The sequence below is a fragment of the Myodes glareolus genome, chromosome 10 (assembly GCF_982192425.1).
Source record: "Myodes glareolus chromosome 10, mMyoGla1.1, whole genome shotgun sequence".
In the NCBI taxonomy this organism is placed as follows: Eukaryota; Metazoa; Chordata; class Mammalia; order Rodentia; family Cricetidae; genus Myodes; species Myodes glareolus.
In genome coordinates this window covers 24,710,668-24,731,107 of record NC_142035.1, presented here as the reverse complement: position 1 = coordinate 24,731,107, position 20,440 = coordinate 24,710,668, and the positions used below count along the sequence as shown (strand labels likewise).

Genomic DNA, 20,440 nt, shown 5'->3' with positions numbered 1-20,440 from the left:
TTCTTCCAGAGGTCCTGAGTTTAATTCCCAGCAACCACATGGTGACTCACAGCCATCTGTAATGAGATCTGGTGCCCTCTTCTGGCCAGCAAGCATACAGACAGACAGAACACTATACATAATAAATAGATAAATAAATAAATCTAAAAAGAGTTATTATTATTATTTTCAAGATAGGGTTTCTCTGTGTAGCTCTGGCTGTCCTGGAACTCAGTTTGTAGACCAGGCTGGCCTTCAACTCATAGAGATCTGCCTGTCTTTATCCCCAAAATGCTGGAATTAAAGGTATGCGTCATCACCACCCAGCTAAAATTATTATTTTTAAAGATATATTTATATATATGAATGTTTTGCCTGCATGTGTGTATGCACACTACTTTCATGCCTGGTACCCACAGAGGTCAGAAGAGAGTGCTGGATCTCCTGGAACTGAAGTTACTGATGGTTGTGAGACACCATATAGATGCTGGTAATCAAACCCCAGTCGCCTGCAAGAGCAATAAGTGCTGTAAACCACTGAGCCTTCTTCTCTCCAACCCCTACAAGTTGTTATTTGATTTACATATCTGAGTGTGTGTGTGGACCTGAGAACAGCATTCTGGGAATCATACTCAAGTTGATTAAGTTTGCACGGTAGCCGCTTCTTCTCCCTGCTTGCCATGTAAATGGTCCTGGGTTGGCTGTTATAAGACCTGAATATTTCGCTTAATGTGAGTTCTTGAAGATATTCTCCTGGTTTGTGTGTATGTGTGTGGTTGTTATAATTGTTTGTTTTTAAGGGCTACAGAGTTTAGCCCCAGTTGGGCTTTGAACTTGAAATTCTTTTGCCTCAGCCCTTTAATACAAAGGTTATAGGCATGAACCATACCCAACTTTCCTGTTTAGTTTTTTTAATACAAAGGTTATAGGCATGAACCATACCCAACTTTCCTGTTTAGTTTTTTTTTAATACAAAGGTTATAGGCATGAACCATACCCAACTTTCCTGTTTAGTTTTTTTTTTTTTGTAAGTTTTTGTGGTTCTGGATGTTAGTAAGTCATTTTGTGTATGTTTATAGAGTATTTTTCACATTAATATAAACATCTTGGTCTATATCATTCCCCTCCCTAAAATATAGAGCTGCTCTTGAATTTTAATTTTTTCTTTCTTCTTTTTTTAAATAACATAACTTGGATTATAAATTTTAGGTAGTTATAGTGAAGAAATTCCAAAGCTTTAAATTTTCTAGTTTGTTTTAAGTTGGGTGTGTAAGAGATCAGTCATTGTAGTTTTATTTTATTCATTCATTCATTCATTTATTCATTTATTCATTTATTTATTTTTACTCTTGGAGGCCTGCTACCCGGCTCCCAAATAAATACACGGAGACTTATTCTTACTCATGCATTCCCAGCCTTAGCTTGACTTATTTCTAGCTAGCTTTTCTTAAATTATCCCACCTACCTTTAGCCTTTGGGTTTTCTCTATTCTATATATATTTGTTTCCTTCTTACTGCATGGCTGGTTGTATGGACCCTGGCATTCTCCTCTCCTTTTCTCTCACCTCCTGTCTTCTATTTTTTTCTCTGCCTGGTAGCTCTGCCTAACCCTCTCCTGTTTAGCTATTAGTTGCTCAGCTCTTTATTACATCATTCGAGTGTTTTAGGAAGGTACAGTAACAATTGCAATATGCCGGGCAAATGTGGTGCAAGCCTTTAATCCCAGCACTCAGAGGCAGGCAGATTTCTGTAAATTCAAGACCGGTTTGCTCTACAGAGTGAATTCTAGGACAGCCAAGGCTACACAGAGAAACCTTATCTCGGGGAAAAACAAAAAGAAAAGCAGCACATATTTGCAACATTAAACTAATATTCCATATCATAAACAAATGTAACACATCTTAGAATAACATCCCACAACATGTTACCGTGGCACAGCCCTTTAATTCAGAACTCCAATGTCTGGGGCAGAACTGTGATGAGCTTGAGACTGGGCTACATGAGACTCTTGTCTCCAAAAACATTAAAATAAAAAGAGGGTTTAAGATTATCTAATGAGTCCTAAATTCACTTTAAAAAGTAAAGAAGCTGAGTATGGTGGTGCTGCATGCCTTTAATCCCAGCATTCAGGAATAGGCCGACAGATTTCTGAGTTCGAGACCAATCTGGTCTGTAGAGCAAGTTCCAGGACAGCCAGGGTTACACAGATAAACCCTGTCTAGAACCAGAAAAAAAAGTCTTTTCAGGTCCAGACATAGTTGTACAAGACTTCCAGCGATCAGAAAACAGAGGCAGATAGACCTCTGTGAATTTGAAGTCATCCAGGATGCCCTCACCTCCTCTCATCAAATAAAAAAAATTTGTGCCCAGGTGGTAGACAGTAATTCTAGGTACATAAGAAGTTGAGGCAGGAGGATTGGAGGATTGAAATTCCTAAGCCAGCACAGGCAATTTAGCAAGACTTTGTTTCAAATAAATTAAAATGGGCTGAGGGCCAGGGGAAGGTGGCACAGTAAGAGCTACACAGAGAAACCCTGCCTTGAAAAACCAAAAAGGGGGGGCGGGGGAAAGGCTTGGGATGTTAGCTTTGTGGTAATGTTTGCGTAATAGGAGGTCCTGTTTTCAACCCTTAGCATCGCAAAATCACTTCTAAGTAGTTCTTTCCACGGGGGTTTTATGCTTGTGATTGGTATTGTAAAGCATGTTGGATAGATTCTTTATGTTGTTGTTTTCTTTTGTTTGCTTTAATCTCAAGGAACTAGAGGTGTTAACCTGTGTTTTAGAACTTACATTTGGTAGTGGCACAAACAGCGGTCACACTGCATAATTGTCACTTCATTATGAAAATTGCTGTTGCTCACTAATATGTAGGTATAAATCTGGATTTTTAACTACATGTGATCTGGAAAAATTAGTTCTTGAAAGAGTTTATGCTGGGTAGGCCACCTGCTCTTTACTCCCAAATCCAGAATGAAAAGTTAGACATAGCATTTGCAAACTTATCAATTAAGATGTATATAGGAAGGTGAGCTGTGTGGAGATATAAAATATGTAGACATTCTCTTCTTTTAATGGAGAGGAATCTTAGTTTTCAAGGGTAGTTGTAACCTAAAAGAGTATTGGAATGATAAAACACACATCTGTGGCTAGACCTAGAGAGTTTGAAGCCAGCCTCAGTTATGGAGTAAGACCCTGATGCAAAAAAGAAAAAGAAAAAAGAAAGAAAGAAAAAGGCCAGAAATCTGCTTTGATTGCACTTAGATTCAGCCTGCCTTTTGTTGTTGTTGTATCTATACCCAGTCTGCTTCAGTATAACTCATGGCAGAAGGACTAGAGGTTGAGACAGGATTTTATTGTGTGACCTGGACTTCCTGACTGTTGGGATCACGTGCATGAGCCACTGTGCCAGCTCATCAGTTCATTTAACTCTAACCATCTAGGTATATATCATCAACTACTTGAGCTGGGATTGTCTTTGTGTTATCCTTAGTACTTATTACAGTGCTTAGGTCATGGTAGCCTTTAAACGAACTTAAAGTTATAGATAGGGACACGGGCTGCAGTCCTGAAGAAGGACCAACTACATTGGAGGTAGAACAACTTTGTACTAATGACTAAATTAAAACAAATGATTTCTCAAACTAGTAGAGTAGTTATGTCCTAGAATAAAGATAGCTAGCTAGAAACATATAGTAATCCAATAAAAATGGGATAGTATGTTGGTTCTCCATGGAAATGGTAGGTAACTATGCCTCAACACAGAAAAGGCTTGCTTTGATGGAATGAGGACTAAGGAGATGTTATAAGACAGTTTCCTTATTTGGTTTGGTTGGGTTTTGTTGTTTTTGGTTGTTTGATTCAGGGTTTCTCTGGGTATCCCTGGCTGTCCTGGAACTTTGTAGACCAGGCTGGCCTCCAGCTCACAGAGATTCACCTGCCTCTGCCTCCCTAGTGCTAACATTAAAGGTACACTACCACATCTGGCTATGTTTTTTTCTCTTTATAGTGAATCATATTCAGTAAATACTTTTAAATTATTAAATTAAATTGTTCTGTACTGTATGCATTCCTCAGTTGTTGATAATTGTTTTTAATTATAATTTTCAGTGCCTTCATAGTTAGCATTGATATGCTGTTCCACCATTTAATTAATCATTCCTCAGAGGAATAAATTGCATTTTCCCTTGAGCTATTTTCTTTTCCTTTTTTTTTTTAAAAAACAAACAATCTTTTTTCATTTTACATACCAATCCAAGTTCCCATTCCCTCCTCTCCTTCTATTGCCTCCACATACCCTCCCATCCCACCCCCATCCAATCCTCAGAGAGGGTAAGACGCATTGCTTTGGGGACGGTACAATGCCCTCCCTACTATATATAGGCCGAGCAAGGTATCATCCAAAGAGAATAGGTTCCCAAAAAAGCCAGTATATGCAGTAGGGATAAATCCTGGTGCCACTGCCAGTGACCTCCCAGTCTGCCCCAGCCATGCAACTGTCAACCACATTCAGAGGGATTAGTTTAGTCCTATGCTGGTTCCTTCCCAGTCCAGCTGGAGTTGGTGAGTTTCCATTAGCTCAGGTAAACTGTTTCAGTGGGAGAACCCATCATGGTCTTGACCTCTTTGCTCATATTCTCATTCCTCCCACTTTTCAATTGGACTTTGGAAGCTCAGTTCAGTGCTCCGATGTGGGTCTCTGCCTCTGTTTCCATCACCTTGCTAGATGAAGGTTCTATGGTGATATTTAAGATATTCATCAGTCTGACTACAGTGCAAGTCAAGATCGGCCCTCTCTCCTCTGTTACTTAGGGTCTTAGCTGAGGTCATCCTTCTGGATTCCTGGGAATTTCTCTAGAACCAGGTATCTTGTTAACCCTATAATGGCTCCCGAGCTATTTTCTTTTTTTTTTCCCAATAAAGATTTAGTTTTAATTTGTTTTATTTGTATGAGTGTTTTCTTGTATGCATGTTTTTATTTTTATTTTCTTTATTGATTTTTATTGAGCTCTACATTTTTCTCTGTTCCCTTCCCTGTCTCTCCCCTCTCCCCTTCAATCCTCCCCAAGGTCCCCATGCTTCCAGTTTACTCAGGAGATCTTGTCTTTTTCTACTTTCTACTTCCCATGTAGATTAGATCTATGTAAGTCTCTCTTAGTGTCCACATTGCTGTCTAAATTCTCTGAGATTGTGGTTTGTAGGCTGGCTTTCTTTGCTTTATGTTTAAAAACCACCTATGAGTGAGTACATGTGATAATTGTCTTTCTGTGTCTGGGTTACCTCACTCAAAATAATGTTTTCTAGCTCCATCCATTTTCCTGCAAAATTCAAGCTGTTGTTATTTTTTTCTGCCGTGTAGTACTCCATTGTGTAAATGTACCACATTTTCTTATCCATTCTTCAGTCGAGGGGCATTTAGGTTGTTTCCAGGTTCTGGCTATGACAAACAAAGCTGCTATGAACATAGTTGAGCACATGTTCTTGTGGCACAATTGAGCATCCTTTGGATATATACCCAAAAGTGGTATTTTCTGGGTTTTGACGAAGGTTGTTTCCTAATTTTCTGAGAAATCGCCACACTGACATCCAAAGGGGTTGTACCAGCTTGCATTCTCACCAGCAATGCAGAAGTGTTCCCCTTTCCCCACAACCTCTCCAGCATAAGTTGTCATCAGTGTTTTTGATCTTGGCCATTCTTACAGGTGAAAGATGGAATCTCAGAGTTGATTTGATTTGTATTTCTCTGATGACTAAGGATGTTGAACATTTCCTTAAGTGTCTTTCAGCCATTTTAGATTCCTCTGTTGAGAGTTCTCTGTTTAGGTCTGTACTCCTTTTTTTTTTTTTAAATTATTGGATTATGTGTTCTTTTGATGTCCAATTTCTTGAGTTCTTTGTATATTTTGGAGATCAGACCTCTGTCTGATGTGTGGTTGGTGAAGATCTTTTCCCATTCTGTAGGCTGTCGTTTTGTCTTCTTGTCTGTGTTCTTTGCTTTACAGAAGCTTTTCAGTTTCAGGAGGTCCCATTTATTAATTGTTTCTCTCAGTGTCTGTGCTGCTGGGGTTCTATTTAGGAAGTGGTTCCCTGTGCCAATGCGTTCAAAAGTACTTCCCACTTTCTCTTCTATAAGGTTTTATGTTGAGGCTTTATGTTGAGGTCTTTGATCCATTTGAATTTGAGTTTTGTGCATGATGATAGATATGGTTCTATTTTCATTCTTTTGTTTTTTGTTTTTCGAGACAGGGTTTCTCTGCAGCTCTGGAGCTTGTCCTGGAACTAGCTCTTGTAGACCAGGCTGGCCTACTCTGCCTCCAGAATTCTGGGTTTAAAGGCATGTGCCACCACTGCCTGGTTTATTTTCATTCTTCTACATGTTGATATCCAGTTATGCCAGCACCACTTGTTAAATATGCTTTCTTTTTTCCGTTTGATATTTTTTTGCTTCTTTGTCAAAAATCAGGTGATCGAAGATGTGTGGATTGATATCCGGGTCTTCTATTCGGTTCCATTGGTCCTCCTGTCTGTTTTTATGCCAATACCATGCTGTTTTTAGTGCTGTAGCTCTGTAGTAGAGTTTGAAATCAGGGATTGTGATGCCTCCAGAAGTTCTTTTATTATACAGGGTTGTTTTGGTTATCCTCGGTTTTTTGCTTTTCCATATGAAGTTGAGTACCGTTCTTTAGAGGTTTTTGAAGAATTTTGCTGGGCATTGTGTTGAATCTGTAGACTGCTTTTTGTAAGATTGCCCCAATCTATTTTCTTAAGGACTGATTCCCAAGGAGTGAGATCATACAGTCAGAAAGAATGAATATTTTGCTGGTAAAAGAATATTTTGTTTTTTAAACCCTACTAATTTAATGTTGGTACTTTGAAATACATTTATTTTTGCTTTTTCTTCTGACTATATTCATAAGTAAATACTGGTACTTAAAGAACAAGTGAGAATATAGATAGAATATAAAAAGCCTTAATAGCTAAAACTGGACATGAGTGACTGTTTTATTCAAGAAAGTCACTGTCTCAGTTTACTGTGTTTTGGTAGAGCTGTGGGGACTGGCATAGGAAATGTCAGGGAATTGGTAGTAAAACTTTGCCTATGGTAAATAGAAAGTTTATTTCAGAAAAAAAGATTAGCTATAGGAAACAAAAGCATAATTCCTGTTTATGATTTGACTGTATTATAGGTTTAATATTTTTTTCTGTATGTAGATTAGGCTGGTCTTGAACTCAGAATCTCCCTCTGTGTTCTCCTTCTGAATGCTTGCTGCCTAATACTTTCTTTTAATTTTTTTTTTGTATTATGTGTATTTGTAGGTCAAAGGATAGCATGCAGAAGTCAGTTTCTCTTCATAAAGTGGGTCCCAGGAATCAAACTCAGGTTGACAGGGTTGGTAGCAGTCTTCCTTAACCCGCTCACTAACCCAAGTTTCTTGTTTTTGTTTGTGTGTTTGTTTTTGAGAGAGGGTTTCCCAGTAGCCATGGAGCCAGTTCTGGGATTAGCTCTGTAACTCAGACTGGCCTTAAACTCACAGAGATCCACCTGCCTCTGCCCCCTACTGTGAATAAAGGCATGTGCCACCAGTGTTGGGCTCACTAAACCAAGTTTAATCCTTTGTCCTTTGCCTGCAGCCCTATCAGTATTGCTGTTAATAATTGTTGTCTCTGTTACTGAAATGGGGAAAACTGGGCCTCCTCCCCCCACAAAATCTGCTCTCCTACCTATCCCTTGAGGTTTTCCTCAGAGTTCCACAAAATTGGAAACTGTATCCTGGAATTGATTTATCTGGTCAAGCATTCTAACAGTAAGCCACACCAGTACTCTTACCATTTTTAAAAAAATTATTTTGAGAATGAGTCTTGTTAAGTCAGAGAACAACTTTCAGGAGTCGTTTTGTTTTCGACTTTGGGTTCCAAGGATCACCTGTGTCTGCTAAGCCATCTCTAGGGCCCCAAAGTTGAGGCTTGGGGTCTGTGTTGGGTGGTAGAGCACTTGCTTAGTCTTCTCAAGTCCTTATGTTTGATCCCCTGCACTATACTCCCAGACACAAGTTCTCTGTAACTGGAATGTAAACGGCCAGGGAAACTCAGAGAGGGAGAATGTTGGTAGGAAGGAGTTCCAGAGCAGGAGGAAGGCCTGTGAAAACACCAGTTAGGGGTTTTAGGTTGCAGTTCAGTTGATAAAATACTTGCCTAACTTGCGAAAGGACTTGGTTCTGTCTCCTGTACCCACAGAAAAGTGGGAATGGCAATGTACTGGGAGGTAGAGGAAGAATGACCAGAAGTTCAAGATCCTCACTAGTAGCTACATAGTCAGTTTAAGACCAGCCTGAGCTACATGAGATCTTCTAGCTACTCTGGAGTCTAAGGAGGAAGGATTTCCTTTAGCCCAGGAGTAGACGGTCCTCAGCTTAGAAAAGGTTTTATCTCTCTTCAGATTTATGCCTTCCTTCTGAAATGTGATACTCCTGCTTTTGTTTATTGACATCAGCCTTAATTATATTTCCTTAAGTGGACCTTTATAGAAAATGTTTTGGCTATTTCCAAGACAAACTTTGAATCATGTCACATGCAGTTCATTTGAACTCTGTGGCTGAGCTGTTTTGGTATTGTGTTGTAAAAGCAACAGGCCGCTTCCCGCCGCCCAGCTCCTGGCTAGCTTACACCTGAAATAATTATGCAGAAATTGTATTAATTAAATCGCTTCCTGGCCCATTAGTTCTAACTTCTTATTGGCTAACTCTCACATATTAGATTAACCCACTTCTGTATCGCCACTTGACTGTGTCTTACCGGCATGAGTTTAACCAGCGTCCCTCTCGGAGAGGAGAGCCTTGGCGTCTGCATGACTCTGCTTTCTTTCTCCCAGCATTCTGTCGTCTACTCCACCTATCTAAGCTGCTGTCCTATCAGAAGACCAAGGCAGTCTCTTTATTTAACCAGTGAAAGCAACACATAGAAAGAAACCCTCCTACACCAGCATTTAAAGCCATTAATTCTAACTCACAGGATTTCTGTCTTCAAGTAAATAAGAATCAGATTTCATGTCTGCATATTTTGTCACAGACATTGTTTCATTCAAATAGTTTAAACTTTTTAAGGAGTGGTGATAGTTCAGTGTGTAAAGATGCTGCCATATATGATGATAGGAGTTTGCTCCCTGGGTCTTAACTGGTGGAAAGAAAGAACACATTCCTGCATGTTGTCCTCTGGCCTCCACATGTGCACGTGCTGAGATTATAGGTAGGTAATCCCATACTGGTTTCTTATTAACTATTCCTAGAAATCAGATAGAGTCAAATAGATAGAGCTTCATCGTGTTTGCTTGTTTGTTTTGCCTCTGGTTTGCTAGAGCTTGAAGGCATGTAGACAGGACAGTGAGGGTTCTTGGTTTGTTTATTGATTAGATGTGGTAATGATTGCCTAGACCCTCTTCCACTTAACTGACAGTGCTGTCTTTACATTATTGCAGTGCTCTATGTCAAAAGTTCCTGACCAGATGTTGTTGGGCAGTTAGGGGTATTGTCCAGATGTTGTTGGGCAGTTATAGGTATTATCCAGAAGCTTCTCCTCATAGAAAACTTGATCTTTAGTCTCCACTGCTTCTGAATTTCAAGTTCTGTTTGTTTGGTTGTTTTTCTCCACCCTAAATAGAAGCTGTGTATTCTTGGGGGCACAGGGACTTAATTTTTCAAACATTAAGGAATATACAAACAGGTGGAACCCTAGCATTGGCCAGCTCTTTCAGAGTTTGACATACGCATACATAAATTAAAGAATATTTGTGTCATACAAACTGACTGAATGTGGTAATGTGAGTTAACTTTTTCTTGGAGCCTAGGACGTAGCTCAGAACACCTAGCATATACACAACCCATTTTCTTGTAGTACTAAAACTAAGCCAAAATAAAAAGCAATCACATGGTCACATAGACTAGAGTTTTGGGGCCAGATATGTGTCACAAGCCATGTAGTTTATTTATTTATGGTGTTCTTCCCCCCATTGCCTCTGTACATCCTAGGAGACAAAAGAGGGTATTAGATTCCATAACGCTGTGGTTATGGGCAGTTGTGAGCTGCCCAGTGTGGATGCTATGAACTGAACTTGACTCTTCTACCAGAATAGCAAGTGCTCTTAACCATTGAACCATCTCTCCAGCCCACATTTTTGAAGGAACAGTGGCTTACATATAGCCAGGGTGGTCTAGAACTCATTATGTAGGCAGGGCTGACCCTGAAATCTTATTTCTTACCAGGCATGAGGATGTGTGCCTTTAATCCCAGCACTCTGGAGGCAGAGGCGGTGGGAGAACCTCTACATATGCCTGTGTGTGCACATTGATGCATGTATGCATGCACACATTTAAGTAAACATTACTTTAAAAAAATTAAGGGGCTTAGTAGAGCATTGTATACATAATAAATAAATAAATGTTTTTAGAAAAGAAAAAAAATTAAGGGGCTGGAGAGATGGCTCAGCAGTTGATAGCACATGTTCTCATAGAGTACTTGAGTTTAATTCCCAGCACTCACATGGTGACTTACAGCTTCATGTAACTCTAGTTCCAGGGAATCTACCACCCTCTTCTGCCATCCACAGGCACCAGGCACAGGAGGTGCACATACATGTACGCAGAACACTCATTCGTACACGTCATTATTTTTAAAATGTGACCAAGAGCAGATATTGGCAGCTCCCTTTAACTTCAAGGCCAGCCTGGTTTATGAACCCTAACCCTAACCCTAACCCTAACCCTAACAAGCCATCTAGAGCTACCTGGTGAGAAACTGTCTCAGAGAACCTAAGCAAATAATGAAAGAAGGAGCTTGTGGATGCAGAGACCTACCACCAAGCATCAGGTAGAGAGAGACTCATAGTTAGAGGTTTCTATCAGGTCCCTCCGTTTGAAGCCCAGGGACCACCCCCCACCCCAGGAAGAGAGGGAGGAGGAACTGTGGGAGCAAGAGGATTTGACCCCAGGAGAGCATGGCCTGCAGAATCAACTAAGCAGGGCTCATGAAGGCTCACAGACACTGAAGCAGCCAACGCAGGACCTGTACTGGTCTGGGCTAGGTCCTGTGCATGTATGTTATGATTGTTGGTTTGATGTTTTGTGGGGAGAGAGGAACTTCTGACATTGGGATTGGGGATGTCTCTGACTCTTCTGCCTGCTTTTGGGACCTTTTCCTCCTAATGGGTTGCCTTGCCCAGCCTTGATGTAAGGGTTTGTGCCTGATTTTAATGCTGTGTTTGTTTGATGTTGGAGACTTGCTCTTTTCTGGGTTGAGGGGATCTTGGTGGTGGTGGTGGTGGTGGTTATGGCTGTGAGAGACGGGAGGAAGGGAACACTGCAGTCTCGATGTATTGTATGAGAGAAGAATAAATAAAAAAAATTTAAAAGCTAGAAAGATGGCTCAGTGGTTAAGAGCACATACTGATTTTTCAGAAGACCTGAGTTTTGATCCTTCCTCCGTCTCTCCACTGCGGATCAATCCCAGGTCCTTAAATATACTGCACAAGCATTCTACCACTGAAACACCCACCACACTCCTGCTTCAGACAGGGTCTTGCTGTAGACTGCCCAGGCTGGCCTAAAACATGGTATATGACTGAGGTTGGTCTTGAATTCTTTTTGTTTTGTTTTGTTTTTGGGACAGAGTTTTTCTGAGTAGTCCTGCCTGTCCTGGAACCCTCCTATGTAGTGGACCAGGCTGGGTTCAAACTCAGATCTGCCTCCCAAGTGCTGAAATAGAAGGACTGTGCCATTTCTGCCTGCCTGACCTGAACTCTTGACTTTCCAACTTCTACCTTGCAAGCACTTGCTGCTATGCCTGTTTCTGCTTCTGTTTTAACTGTTGTGAATAATGCTGTTAATGGAAATGACTATAGTAATATAAATATCTTTTCTAGAGGCAGCCTGTCAGTCAGGTGACAGATAATTTTATAAGTGAGAAAATAGTCATTTGTCCCAGGTGCTATGTCGCTGGTTAGTGATAGAAAAACAGCTGTAGCTAGATGTGATAGCTCACCCGTAATCCCAGGGCTCAGCAAGTGGAGACAGTAGTTCAGAGGGCAGCTTGTTATATGTGAGACCTTGTTTTCAAATAAATAATAAGGCAATTGAGCTCCTAACATGATTTTGAAAATCTTTTTCTCTCTTCTCCCCACTTGCCCATTTTTTGCCACAAAGGGTCTCCAGAGTGTTTAGCAGTTCTAGACCAAACTTTGAGACCTCTTTAAAAGACCATGGATATAGTACTCTAATTCCAGCATTCTAAAGACTGAGGGAGGAAGATTGGTGCAAGCTCCAGATCAGCCTGGGCTACATAGTAAGTTCAAGACTATTCTAGGATACATAGTGAAACCTTGTCCAATCTCCTCTCAAGGTAAAGAGTTAATGTTTTATTGTAAGAACAGGAAGAGAACATTAAGAGTTTTAAATTAATTTTTGATAGGACCCATTTTAAAGTTTAAATCAGCTAGATTGGAAGGGGTCAGATCTGAATGAAGCAGGAAGAATAGTTAGGGACTAGTTGTTGCCATTCATGACAATGTCTACGATATCACCAGTGAGGGAGGAATATGGGATGTCTTGTGAAATATTTTGGAGTTGAACTGTCAGCATTTACTCTGATGCATTTTGTTTCAGAAGGTTGTGTGTTGATTGTAGAGACAACATAGTACAGTTGTGTCAGTGGCTGGAGCTAGAGAGCCCTGAGTTTCCATCTTAGGAGACCCATTAATTAGAGGTATGAAAAATTGACAGTGCTCTGTCTCAGACAGACAGACAGACACATGCATGCACGCACGTGCACACACAAAGTGAGGAGGATTATATATGAGTAAGAAGATTAGCGCTAACTTATTTCATGACAGTCTCAGACTTATCTGGACTCTGACTGTGGTAATAAATGTTCAGCCAGGATGTTAATACTATATAATGTTAAAAGCTTGAGATCAGTTAGACTGTGGCAGAGGTAGCCTCTCTAAGAAGGCGGGGTATTTGTCAATTCTCTTCATGTGAAAAATATTACCTTGATGGAGACTTGAAACAGATGGTGTACAGTTGGAGTAGACGCTGTTATTCCAGATAAACATTTGCTGGAACTGGGGTACAGCACTCCATGTTTCACTTCTCCCTGTTTACATTGTCAGGTTAGTTGTGTTGCTGCTGCTTTTACTTGCATTAAGGTTATCAACAGGCTTTGATGTTGGCAGGCTGACTACAACATGTCTTTAAATATTAAAATGATTAACACTGGAAGAAACCTTTTAGTTACCTCTCCTCCGCACTCAGTAGCATAATGACTGTCAACACATTCTTACCTGAGCACTAGCTAACAGTTCTGTGTGTGGATGGTCACACAACACTTTGTCATCTGTTAATGTTAAATGCCTGCTCACTGGAATGACTTCTCAGGTTCTGTTGTAGTTAATCAGCAAGCTTTAAAATCAGGCTTCAGGCACATCTTCCATATTCAAGATCAGTGTTATGTTCCACAGGAGCCTTGTCTGCTCTGAAGGAGTGACCTTAAACCCAGAGTCCCCAACCCTCCTAGTAGGATTATGAGTATGCCCCACCATACCCAGGTGACACTATCCCTTTCATCTTGGCAACCAACAAACCTTTTTACTTACATTATTTTGTTTTGGCTAAGAGGTACTTTTAAATTGAGAAAAAAAGGAAAATTTCATGGTTTTCATCTCATGTAGTCCAGATTATTAGCTCAAATACCCATTTATAGTTGACGACTTTGAACTTCTAATTTTCTTGCTTCCTTCTAAATCCTGAGGGTAAGGGAAAGTATCTGTATGTACTTTTGTGTATGTCAGATGAAGTTTCTACTGAGCTATATCCCAAGTTGTAAATGAACTCTTTGGTTTTTCAAGATAGGGTTTCTCTGTTTAACAGTCTAGACTGTCCTGGAACTTACTCTGTTGTAGACCAGGCTCGAACTCAAAGAGATCCGCCTGTCTCTGCCTCTCAAATGCTGGAATGAAAGGTTTGCGCCACCACCCAGCGGTAAATTAACTCTTTTATCTGGCCTAAAATTACTATTGCTATTACAACTTGTCCATGTCAAGTTGTAGAGTAAGATTTGTGTGTGGTCTTTCATGTTTTTAATCATTTGTAAAAGAGTACAGTTTTCCCTTCCTGTGCTTTTTTTTTTTTTAAATGCTTTGGCACATGTGGGATAGAGTTTTATTTAGACAAGGTCTCATTGTAGACCATGATGGCTTTCAACTCTTAGCCAAGGATGCTCTTGAACTCCTGTTTTTACTGTTTAACTAACAAGCACAAATTTAATTGGTCTTAATAATAAAAACCTGGAGTCGGATATTAGGGGTAAAAGCTGAAAGGTTAGAGAAGCAGAGCAGACAGCCACTAGTTCTTACCGCTACACAATCCTCAGACCCAATAGGGTAGTCTGTCTCTTCCCGCCTTATATTTGTCTCTTCCCCAGCCACATCACTTCCCATCTCCACCTCCCTAGTGCAGTATTAAAGGTGTGAGCCACTACCGCCCTGCTCTGTTTCTCTTTTAGACTGATTCAATCTTGTGTAGCCCAGGGTTGCCTTGAACTCCTGATCTTTTTTGCTTTGTCCTCCCAAGTGCTGGGATTAAAGGTGTGTGCCACCACTGTCTGGCTTGTGTGGCTGGCTAATGTAGGTAGCTCCACCCTCTGGTCTCCAGGCACACTTTATTTAGTAAAGCACAACAAAATATCACCACAGGTATAGGTCTTCATTACCACACCTGCAGAAATGTCTGAGTGGGTAAGAATGCTTGCTGCTGAAGAATGAGGACTTTTTGGGATCTCTATCTCAGCACCAATGTGGAAACCTGGGTGTGGCCACACTCACTTGTAATTCTTCCAAAGTGTGAGTGCTGGAAATTGAACTCAGGACCTCTGGAAGAGCAACAAGTAAATGTGTAATTGTTGGGGTGTGGAGCAATAGAGACAGGAAGATCATTGTGTGGTTTCTAGTCACTAGCCTGATTCTAGGTTCAGTGGGATGCCCTGTCCCAAAGGAATAAAATAAAGAATTTTGGATGCCCCCTTGGCTTTCTCATGTGAACATCCAGGTGTGTGCATGTGCATGCCCACACGCGCTCACAAATACACACACACACACACATAATAGACACAAATAAAATAAAATTTTTTAAAGTAAATAAGTTTTAAAAGATGCTTTAGAGTTGGAAAGATTGCTCAGCAGGTTAAAAACTGCTGTGTATTAAGCCTAATAGTCTGAGTTCAATTCCTGAACCTACCTGGTAGAAAGAGAAAATGGATTCCTTGTGTTCTCCTCTGACCTACACACACACACAAAGTGAGGGGTGTTCGTGTATTTTCAGACAGTCTTACTATGTCTTCCTGGCTGGCCTGGAACTCAGAGTGATCTGCCTGTTTCTAAACTAAGATTTTTTTTTAAAAAAAAAAGATTCATTTATCTGCATGTACATCTGCACAGTAGAAGAGAGCCTTGGATCTCATGGACTGTTGTGATCTGTCATGTCAGTGCTGGGAATTGAACTCAGGAATTCTGGAAGAGCAACCAATAAGCTCTGGTCCACCTCCACTTTTCTAGAAAAACCCAAGGCCAGAAAGAATGTCTCCTCCGCCAGGCGGCTAGAAGGATTGCACAGAAATTTTAAGAAGGTATTTATTACTGATATGTCTGATCCTTATAATAATGTAAACAGATGGCATAAATTGTACTGCTTTCTATCGTTTATATTTCCAGTACTTATCGGCCAGCAAACGATCCTGTTAACTTGGTTTCCATGTGTTCCTTCCCTCCCCCTCTGCATATATGTCCCTGGTTGCTGTTTTTCATGTACTTCTTTAGCATCTTCTTTGTTGTCTTAAATTTGGAATCCTGGAACTCAGTCCTCAGACCTATTCTTTGCTCACTCCATCCAAAATACCTGCTCTCAAACTTTAAAAATTATCTGCATACCTACCATCAGTTGACAACCTTTAATCCAAAGCTCAGACTTCCTATCCCAGGCCAGTCTGTCTACACTGTAATGGAAATTAATGTATTTAGGTCCTGAGAAAACCATGTAAAAGCACAGGAAACGCTGGCTGGCTGAAATCCACAGAGAAGGCCCCAGAAGACCTTGTTTGTTGGTTTGTTTTAGATAGAGTTTCTTTGTGTAGCTCTGGCTATCCTGGAACTCACTCTGTAGACCAAGCTGGCCTCAAACTCACCAAGTGCTGGGTGAGATTAAAGGCGTGCACCACCACACCTGGCCTTTCTTTCCTTTCCTAAATAAAACAAAAGACCTTTATTTTTATTTTCTGTGTATGAGTGTTTTACCTACATGTCTGTGTGGGCACTTTGATTGTACCTGGTATCTGAGGAAGCTAAAAGAGGGTATCATCCCCTGAAACTAGAGTTAGAGAGAATTGTTAGCTACCATGTGGGTGCTGGAAATTGAACCTGGGACCTCTTTAAAAAAAAAAAAAAGCAAGCATTCTTAACTTGTAAGCCATCTCCTAGTCTCCACACCCCCTTTTCTCTTTTCCTGTTCTGTCTTACTCACCCTTTCCTTGTGAATTGGCTGTTTTAGTGGGACTTTGCTTTACACCAGTGGTTCTCAAGCTTCCCTTTACAGTCCTCCATGTTGTGGTGACCCCAACCATAAAATTATTTCATTCTGCTTCATAACTGTGATCTTGCTACTGTAGTGAATGGTAATGTAAATATCTGATATGCAAGACCTGTTATGGATCACGACTTACAGGTTGAGAACCTTTGGTTTAGATTGAAGACTTGGCTAGAAGTGGTTATATGTGAATCTCCAGAATTAGGAGCTGCAAATGACAGCAAAAAAGTGTAAAGCCAACTTTTCCATGGGACAATTATAGACAGATTGCAGAACTTGCAAAATGATGAAATCTGGAATCTGGACGTTTGTGAACATGTTATGTTTTCATCTTTGGCTTTGTGACATATACAAAGGAATAGGTTAGTGGCTTGAAAAAGGATACTTAATATATAATACCATCTATTTTTCACTGAGCATAAAGTAAAAGCAGGAAAAAAAATAAACAAAACAGAACAAAAACAGAAGAAGCTGGGTGTAACGGTCCACACCTTTTTATATCAGCACTCAGGCCAGCATGTTTAAAACTCAGGAGGGTCAGAAGTTGAAGGCTTCGTGTTAGATAGTGTGTTCCAGGCCAACCTGAAACCCACAGGATGCTCTCTCAAAAATAAAATAAAATAAAACTTAATTAAATTAAAATTCAGTTGGGCCTGGAGACATGGCTCAATAAGGTTAAGAGTTGCATAATATTCTTGCAGACAATCAGCTCACAGCACCACATCAGGCTGCTCACAACTGCCTGTCATTCTGGTTCTAAGGCCTCTATGGGCAGAGGAGTATATACCTAGACATACATAAGTGTAAAAATAAAATAATAATAAATTCTTTAAAAAATTAGTAATTTCTTTTATATCCTTGATGCTAGTAACTTCCAGTTCTAAGTTGAAGTGTTCTTTTATTTCCAGATTTCTGAATTGAACTATCTACTGGGAGCATATATTGGTTTAGAGTGAGCATAAAAGTTTAATATCCTACAGGCAGAGTGGTGCACACCTTTAATCTCAGCACTCAGGAGGCAGAGTGGATCTCTGAGTTCGAGGCCAGCTTGATCTACAGAATGAGTTCCTGGACAGAAAGAAAAAAAAAAGTCCCATACTGAATACATAATTTCTCTCCTCAAATATACTTTACTACTAGTAGTGTTCTCTATCTTGGTCAATAATTCCACCTTGATGTACATTAACCCTCCCATCATCTTATCAATTATCAAATCCTCTATACTCTAATTTTAAGTATCTTTTAAATTCACCCTCTCATTCCACTCCTGTTGTTGCTCTTTCTCAGAAATTGCTCTAGGTCACAACATGAAAGTCGCACATGGCCATCTTGCATCACAGGCTCATCGTCTCCCCATCAGAAACAGTGATCTTTTCCTTTGTTTTAGATTTCCTTCCTTCCTTCTTTAGACAGGGTCTTCCCATTTGTTTTATAGAGTAATTTATTATTTTGGATGTATTACTTTTGCTTACATGTATGTATATGCATCGCGTGCCTTGTGTCCACAGAGTTCAGAAGAGGCTGTCATATCCCCTGGAAGTGCAATTTTGGATGGTTGTGAACCATCATGTAGGTGCTGGAACCAAACCCTGGTTCCCTGAAAAAGCAACAAGTATTGTGCTTTTTTTTATTTTATTAATATTTACTGAGCTCTACATTTTTCTCTGCTCCCCTCCCTGCCTCTCCCCTACCTCTTCAATCCTCCCCCAAGGTCCCCATGCTTCCAATTTACTCAGAAGGTCTTGTCCTTTTCTACTTTCTACTTCCCATGTAGATTAGATCTATGTAAGTCTCTCTTAGTGTCCACATTGCTGTCTAAGTTCTCTGGGATTGTGGTTTGTAGGCTGGCTTTCTCTGCTTTATGTTTAAAAACCACCTATGAGTGAGTACATGTGGTAATTGTCTTTCTGTGTCTGGGTTACCTCACTCAAAATAATGTTTTCTAGCTCCATCCATTTTCCTGCAAAATTCAAGCTGTTGTTATTTTTTTCTGCCGTGTAGTACTCCATTGTGTAAATGTACCACATTTTCCTCATCCATTCTTCAGTCGAGGGGCATTTAGGTTGTTTCCAGGTTCTGGCTATGATAAACAAAGCTGCTATGAACATAGTTGAGCACATGTTCTTGTGGCACGATTGAGCATCCTTTGGATATATACCCAAAAGTGGTATTTTCTGGGTTTTGACGAAGGTTGTTTCCTAATTTTCTGAGAAATCGCCACACTGACATCCAAAGGGGCTGTACCAGCTTGCATTCCCACCAGCAATGCAGAAGTGTTCCCTTTTCCTCACAACCTCTCCAGCATAAGTTGTCATCAGTGTTTTTGATCTTGGCCATTCTTACAGGTGAAAGATGGAATCTCAGAGGTTGTTTTGATTTGCATTTCTCTGATGACTAAGGCTGTTGAACATTTCCTTAAGTATCTTTCAGCCATTTTAGATTCCTCTGTTGAGAGTTCTCTGTTTAGGTCTGTACTCCTTTTTTTTTTTTTAATTGGATTATGTGTTCTTTTGGTGTCCAATTTCTTGAGTTCTTTGTATATTTTGGAGATCAGACCTCTGTCTGATGTGTGGTTGGTGAAGATCTTTTCCCATTCTGTAGGCTGTCGTTTTGTCTTGTTGTCTGTGTTCTTTGCTTTACAGAAGCTTTTCAGTTTCAGGAGGTCCCATTTATTAATTGTTTCTCTCAGTGTCTGTGTTGCTGGGGTTCTATTTAGGAAGTGGTTCCCTGTGCTAATGCGTTCAGGTGTACTTCCCACTTTTCTCTTCTATAAGGTTTTATGTTGAGGCTTTATGTTGAGGTCTTTGATCCATTTGGATTTGAGTTTTGGGCATGGTGATAGATATGGGTCTATTTTCATTTTTCTACATGTTGATATCCAGTTATGCCAGCACCACTTGTTAAATATGCTTTCTTTTTTTCCATTTTATATTTTTTGCTTCTTTATCAAAGATCAGGTGTTCGAAGATGTGTGGATTGATATCCGAGTCTTCTATTCGGTTTCATTGGTCTTCCTGTCTGTTCTTATGCCAATACCAAATATTGTGCTTTTTACTACTGATCAGCCAGCTTTTCAGCCTCTATTCATTTTTATTGTATGTATATAGGTTTTGCTTGTATGTACATTTGTGTACCACATGTCTGCTTGATACCTGTGGAGGCCAGAAGAGTGCATTGGATTCCTGGGTGCTGGGAATTTAAACCCAGATCCTGAAAGAGCAACTACAGTGTGCTTAACCTCTGAGCCATCTCTCCAGCTCTGTCTTTGGTTTTCATAGCTTTTTTCCTTTTAGGTGGTTTTTTGTCTTTCATTTACTTGTGTTGAAAAACAAGGCCTGGAAAGGTGAAATTATTTGCTAAATTTCATGTAGATCATGAGTAACAGAAGATGACATCAAACCAGCCCTTTCACTTTCTTTATCTTCATTACTATTTGCAATTAGGAATGACAATAGTGGTGCTGGTTTGTGGACAGTGGAGTAAACAAGAAGTGAGTAACGTGGCCTGTGAACTGTTCTTTAAGCTGAGTTTTCCGAAGGTGGAGTATGCAGCTCACTGTTCCTGAGTTGGGCTCACCCATCTTTGTAGCCCTGGACAAGTGCTGAATGTTACAACGTTATCTGTTTGGCTGCTAAGCCCTCCTCCAGCCTTTGGCACCCTTGCTGTAAAGACAGGTGGTCTGAGAAAGAAGTCCTCCAGGTTGATGCACACTGTATATAACATAACAGTGTGAGACAACTGTCAGTCTCTTCCTTCTCTTCTCCCCCATACCCTCCAGAAAGCTGGGCCCCAGATGGAAGAGCTGGAAACATGTCAACTGTTCTCTGAAGGGCATTGAGAAAACA

General features: G+C 40.3%; 1 protein-coding gene across 5 annotated transcripts in view; it reads left to right on the top strand.

The window, feature by feature from the left end:
* Positions 1-20,440, top strand: part of Cbfa2t2 (CBFA2/RUNX1 partner transcriptional co-repressor 2) — a 102,196-nt gene that overhangs the window by 42,848 nt on the left and 38,908 nt on the right. For 2 of the 5 annotated variants that reach the window (XM_048431517.3, XM_048431516.3), the window contains exon 2: positions 15,572-15,642. The exons of the other annotated variants lie outside the window; for them this stretch is intronic. The gene's annotated coding sequence lies outside the window, so the exon portion shown is untranslated. The remainder of the gene's footprint in view (positions 1-15,571; positions 15,643-20,440) is intronic. 5 annotated transcript variants of the gene reach the window in all.